We start from the raw sequence: 6,977 nt of genomic DNA on the forward strand, positions 1-6,977 counted from the left end.
CTTTCCTTCCTCTCTCCCTCCCTCCCTCCCTTCCTTCCTTCCTCTCTCCCTCCCTCCCCATTTCCTTCCTTCCTTCCTCTCTCCCTCCCTCCCTCCCCTTTCCTTCTTTCCTTCCTTCCTTCTTTCCTTTTTTTGCTTCAAATGACATGAGAAGAATGATTTAGTGTTCCACCGAACATTTATCCAAAAGTAGCAGACAGTTATATTTAAATGGCAACATTAGTTCACCATTTCTGCCCAGTGGAACTTGTTCAAAGACATCAGAAAACCTCCCCTTTCTGAAGGAGTCACCTGGACAGTCCACAGACCCCAGCCATGATCAGAGCATCTCCAATGTCTGTCCCTGAAACCAGGTGGGCTCATGCCAGCGAGTGGGGTGGGGTGAAGTGTTTTAAGTTGGGCTGTTGAAACAGGGAAAAGGTTCCACTTTCAACAGGGGGCTGGAAGCAAAGCTGGGATACTATCTGCACCCGAGTGAAAACTGTACCTTATGGGGCAAAGGCAGAGCAAGATTGTTGGGCTGGACTCTGCCTCTGAGTGTCCTGAAACGTGCCTCATTGCAAGGAAATAAATCTAAGTTAGACTTTGTCCAGGAGGGTGAGGCAACCCCTAATTTTGCCAAGATTTTGAGGCAGTACTAAAGGGGTGGTGAAACTTGGTGACTCGGAATTAAGACCTATTTTCTCATCTTCTTTCTCCTGGAAACTTACCTATAGTGTTTTTATCTGCTAAACTCTTTAGAGTGGAATACTTTAGACATGTATTTTATAAATCTTGGTTACCAGAGTCCTTAAAATTTTGGATAGCTCTTGTCCAAACTAAAATAGTAAATCCTTGGATCTTAATTAAACATAACCATTATAGAAATCAAGTTGATGTGTCAATTTTTGAAAATTAATTCTCCAGCTCTCCAGAAAGAAGGGGAGAATGGATTTGGGGGAACAGCCAGCAAGTGGTTAGACTGGTTTTCTCTTTATAACAAAGCCTCAGCAGTTTGGCAAAAAAATTGGTTCAGTTTCTGATTTTTCCTTAAAATAACCTGGACACTGTGGTGACTAAGTCAGATGTGAGATGGAGACAAAGCACCTGGCCTGGGAGACGTAATTACAAAGCAGATCAGCTTCCTAAGTGCCCTTTTGATGCTTCCCCCTAGTGCCCCATAGCTTCATTCCTCACGGTGCAGCTGTTCAGCATCTGACCTTTCCCGTGACCTCCAGAATGGCTTGCCTCTCCTGGAATCCAGTCCTATAACTCGCACCGTCATGTGGGGAAAGAGGGTCAGTACGTAACAGGCCAATTTTGTGCTGAAATCTAATTCTGAAGTGCACGGATTGTGTTAGGGTCAAGCGATTTCCACTCTGTCCGAGTCTCAGTTTCGCATCTGTAAAATGGAGATAACACCTAGTTTGCATAAAGGCTGCAAGTTTTAAATGGGAAAACCATATCTAATACATAGTAGGTTCTCAGACTTTATTATTTTCTGCTCACCTCTGCGATTCCCAAGCTGTCGAGGATGTTAAGAGGACCGAGTTCTTGCCAAGGTCCGTCAGTCCTCAGCAATGTGTAAGGCTGTTAACCATGGTCTGTGGGGCCGCCACACAGAGCCAGCAATTCTCAATGGTGTATGTTCCAGACATAGGGCGCAGGAGTAGAGACAGATCCATAGGTCACAGCTTCTCTGTTTACTAAGAGCACAACATAGGCCCGAGCTCTGACCCTAGTTTCATCGCTGACAGGCCTGTGACTCTGGGTATGTTTTCTTTCCTCTCTCAATTCCACTTTCCTCATCTGTAATATTTTTTCACATAGGTTATTAAGAGAAATATTATTACTCCGTGCAAAGTACTTAGCACATTGCTGGGTACAGAGAAATCACTCACAGATAGTTAGCCAGAATTATGAATGCAGCCTGTTTGATAACATCTAGGAAGTGAAATCCCACACTCTTAAAAAAGTGAAGAACAGATGGCAATGATCCCAGCACATAAATAGCCTTCAGAGTCTGTCAAAAACACATCTCGGTCTTAGTTCGTTCTGGCTGTTGTAACAATAGACATTTATTTCTCACAGTTCTGGAGGCTAGAAGTCCAAGATCGAGGTGCCGGCAGATTCGATGTCTGGTGAGGGCCCAATTCCTGGTTCACAGATGGCACCTTCTTGCCTTCACTGCATCCTCACAGGGAGAAGGGACGAAGGAGCTCTCGGGGGTCTGTTATATGGGCACTAAGCCCATTCATGGGGTTTCACCCTCACGACCTAATCACCTCCCAGAGGCCCCACCTCCTAATAGCATCTCTTTCTTTAAGGGTGAGGATTTTGACATAGGAATTTTGGGGACCACACAGATATTCAGCCCATTACACCATATTGCAGTTTGGAGAGACATAATCCAGTCCATTGCAACTTCTCTTGCAGAAGTGCTCTAAAAGGGTAAGACAGTTTTAAGACTGTTTATCTTTATGCAAATCTTTGTTTGCCTTTGGATTTTTCCAAACCTGTTACTTATGATAAGACACCCATATCAGTAAGGAGAGGCTAGACTCTCCTACAGTAACCAACAGCCTCATGTCTCACCTGGCTCCATGTCCACCCAGGCCTGCCCCACAGGGCTGTCACTTGGAGGCATTGCACGTGGTTCCACCCTGTGGGGTACCAGGGAGAGGAAAGAACAGAGCAAATTGGATGCCAGAACCAGAAGGCTTCGCTCAGAAGTGCACACATTGCCTTCGTCTCAGTAAATTAGCAAAGCAAGTCCTGTAACCCCCGACAGTGATGAAGACTGATCTGCTCCATGCTCAGAAGGCGGAGACCTGGAAATACTGATGAAACACGAATGACTGCCCCATGGACACGGAGAAAGATGAGAGATTCTTGAGCACACTAATTTCACTTTCAGATAACATGACTCTGGCATTCCATAAATGCCTGTGCTGTGTGAGATGTCACAATGGATGACAGTCTTTTATTCCCAGAAGAAAATTCAAAATAAGACTCATCATTTTATGGTCTAATTTAAAGTGATACTTAGGAATACCTTTTTCTAGGAACTAATAATCAGATAAAATTGGGTTTGGGACTGTAGACTTGGAGCCTGAAGCAATACTCTTTCTATAATGAAAATCTGAGTATAGTTGCTTCTAATAGCAAGTAAGGATTTCCTAGAGTGCTGCTGAGGTGCTGATAAGAAACCTTTTCAGAAAGAACAGCAAATTCCTATAGACCCTATTCCCATGGAAGCATCAGCAGGAACTCCTTTTCTTTTGGTGAAAACTTTCGTGTCATTGGATCAGATCTGTTATTAGACAACACTGCATGAGTTCTATCTTATGATGGGGAATTGGCATTTCCTAACATCTTCCTTTAAATATAGCACAGATCCCCAGTACGCACATTTTCACAGAGGTGGAAACTTTAGAAACACTCATGTAGCAGCAGATGTCTACTGTGCTCTAGCATAAGTGGAATGCAATATTCCTTAATATAGAGGGACACACACAGGCAGAACCTCTAGCGGGTCTGTGAATAATGGGAATGACAAGTGGAAGTCCTATGGCCAGCAAGGTAGATTCCTGGGCTTCAGAGGAAGATATGAAATATTTATAGAAAACAAAACGAAATATGAACAACACATTTATCATGTTCTCCAGGCATGATAATATGTGATTTGCAGATAGGACATTCATTTGAAAAGCAAGTACACCATGAACCCTGGGACGAGGCTGTACGTTCCTAAACATGCTTAGCTTATGGCCTGGCTCAGGGCAGGGCTTGCCACATGTCATGTCACTCACAGCCATTGAGGGGCACTTCCATTTGTGCTGTTGCTGTGCTTTTTGGTCTGTCTTGGAAACCTGGGGAAGTCCCAGTTGTTCCAATGGGGCCCTTGATAAAGGTCTCAGTTTCAGGTCCTCAAGTTGAGACATCCTTTCAGTCAACTTGTGGAGTTTCTAATTCTGTGTCACTACCTCCAGTAGAGCGCGTTTTGTGGTGGAGAGCGATTAGAGCCTCGGATCCTCGGGAAGTGCTCCACGGGTCCCGGGTCTGGCTCTCATTCTGTGTGCCAGAGCCTTGCTGCCCAAAGTGTGGCCCCAGCCCAGGGCCTTGCTGTCACCTGGAGCTCGTTAGAAATGCAACTCTCAGGCTCTCCCAGGGCTACCATATCAGAACGAGCGAATCCACATGAATTCACATTGCAGTGCTTCGTCCGCACATGAAAGCTTGAGAAACACTAGCCTAGAGAACACCTCAGCATCCTTTCTGAATTAGAAGTTACGCTTTCTAGGGTTCTCATTAGGAAATGGGCAGTTGCACAGCCAATCAATGAAAATAGCTTTGCGTTCCCTGAATCTTCAACTTCTGAGAGAAGGAGGAGTGTTTTTTTTCTTCCACTCTGGTACCCAAGAACCACTACAGGCGTTCCTTACAGAACAGCAAATGACACAGTGTTCAGCGCCAACAAGTGACCCAAAGACACGTCCCTCATCTCTGATGCTTGCCTGTCTGGGCCTCACCCTTTCTCAGTTGAAATCAGTCACTGCAGCAGCATTCTAATGGGGTCACTGGAGAAAACAGCTGCATCTTCCTGGTCCTCCGTGGGAATTGTTGAAAGTGGAAGATGGAGAGAGAATCCTGAGAAAAACCCTCCATAGGTCAGCCCCATGTCAGCCCCAGCATCTATCACTGGAGGGTTTTGAAGCCTGTGGTGCACTGAAGGTGATAATTATAAAAGAAAAGATCAAATCCAGCTCCACTCCTGACTAGATGGGCAAACACTTCATCCCCTGCACCACACATGAAGCATTTTTTTTTATTATTATACTTTAAGTTTTAGGGTACATGTGCACAACGTGCAGGTTTGTTACATATGTATACATGTGCCATGTTGGTGTGCTGCACCCATTAACATTAGGTATGTCTCCTAATGCTATCCCTCCCCCCTCCCCGCCACCCCACAACAGGCTCTGGTGTGGGATGTTCCCCTTCCTGTGTCCATGTGTTCTCATTGTTCAGTTCCCACCTATGAGTGAGAACATGCGGTGTTTGGTTTTTTGTCCTTGCGATAGTTTACTGAGAATGATGGTTTCCAGCTTCATCCATGTCCCTACAAAGGACATGAACTCATCATTTTTTGTGGCTGCATAGTATTCCATGGTGTATATGTGCCACATTTTCTTAATCCAGTCTATCACTGTTGGACATTTGGGTTGGTTCCAAGTCTTTGCTATTGTGAATAGTGCCACAATAAACATGTGTCTTTATAGCAGCATGATTTATAATCCTTTGGGTATATACCCGTAATGGGATGGCTGGGTCAAATGGTATTTCTAGTTCTAGATCCCTGAGGAATCGCCACACTGACTTCTGCAATGGTTGAACTAGTTTACAGTCCTACCAACAGTGTAAAAGTATCCTCTCCAGCACCTGCTGTTTCCTGACTTTTTAATGATCGCCATTCTAACTGGTGTGAGATGATATCTCATTGTGGTTTTGATTTGCATTTCTCTGATGGCCAGTGATGATAAGCATTTTTTCACATGTCTTTTGGCTGCATAAATGTCTTCTTCTGAGAAGTGTCTGTTCATATCCTTTGCCCACTTGTTGATGGGGTTGTTTGCTTTTTTCTTGTAAATTTGTTTGAGTTCATTGTAGATTCTGGATATTAGCCCTTTGTCAGATAAGTAGATTGCAAAAATTTTCTCCCATTCTGTAGGTTGCCTGTTCACTCTGATGGTAGTTTCTTTTGCTGTGCAGAAGCTCTTTAGTTTAATTAGACCCCATTTATCAATTTTGGCTTTTGTTGTCATTGCTTTTGGTGTTTTAGACATGAAGTCCTTGCCCATGCCTATGTCCTGAATGGTATTGCCTAGGTTTTCTTCTAGGGTTTTTATGGTTTTAGGTCTAACATTTAAGTCTTTAATCCATCTTGAATTAATTTTTGTATAAGGTGTAAGGAAGGATCCAGTTTCAACTTTCTACATATGGCTAGCCAGTTTTCCCAGCACCATTTATTAAATAGGGAATCCTTTCCCTATTTCTTGTTTTTGTCAGGTTTGTCAAAGATCTGATGGTTGTAGATACACAGCATTATTTTTGAGGGCTCTGTTCTGTTCCATTGGTCTATATCTCTGTTTTGGTACCAGTACCATGCTGTTTTGGTGACTGCAGCCTTGTAGTATAGTTTGAAGTCAGGTAGCGTGATGCCTCCAGCTTTGTTCTTTTGGCTTAGGATTGACTTGGCAATGCAGGCTCTTTTTTAGTTCCATATGAACTTTAAAGTAGTTTTTTCCAGTTCTGTGAAGAAAGTCATTGGTAGCTTGATGGGGATGGCATTGAATCTATAAATTACCTTGGGCAGTATGGCCATTTTCACGATATTGATTCTTCCTACCCATGAACATGGAATGTTCTTCCATTTGTTTGTATCCTCTTTTACTTCATTGAGCAGTGGTTTGTAGTTCTCCTTGAAGAGGTCCTTCACATCCCTTGTAAGTTGGATTCCTAGGCATTTTGTTCTCTTTGAAGCAATTGTGAATGGGAGTTCACTCATGATTTGGCTCTCTGTTTGTTATTGGTGTATAAGAACGCTTGTGATTTTTGTACATTGATTTTGTATCCTGAGACTCTGCTGAAGTTGCTTATCAGCTTAAGGAGATTTTGGGCTGAGACAATGGGGTTTTCTAGACATACAATCATGTCATCTGCAAACAGGGACAATTTGACTTCCTCTTTTCCTAATTGAATACCCTTTATTTCCTTCTACTGCCTGATTGCCCTGGCCAGAAATTCCAACACTATGTTGAATAGGAGTGGTGAGAGAGGTCATCCCTGTCTTGTGCCAGTTTTCAAAGTGAATGCTTCCAGTTTTTGCCCATTCAGTATGATATTGGCTGTGGGTTTGTCATAGATAGCTCTTATTATTTTGAGATACATCCCATCAATACCTAATTTATTGAGAGTTTTTAGCATGAAGGGCTGTT

Source organism: Pongo pygmaeus, chromosome 5 (genome assembly GCF_028885625.2).
Source record: "Pongo pygmaeus isolate AG05252 chromosome 5, NHGRI_mPonPyg2-v2.0_pri, whole genome shotgun sequence".
NCBI classification, from domain to species: domain Eukaryota; kingdom Metazoa; phylum Chordata; class Mammalia; order Primates; family Hominidae; genus Pongo; species Pongo pygmaeus.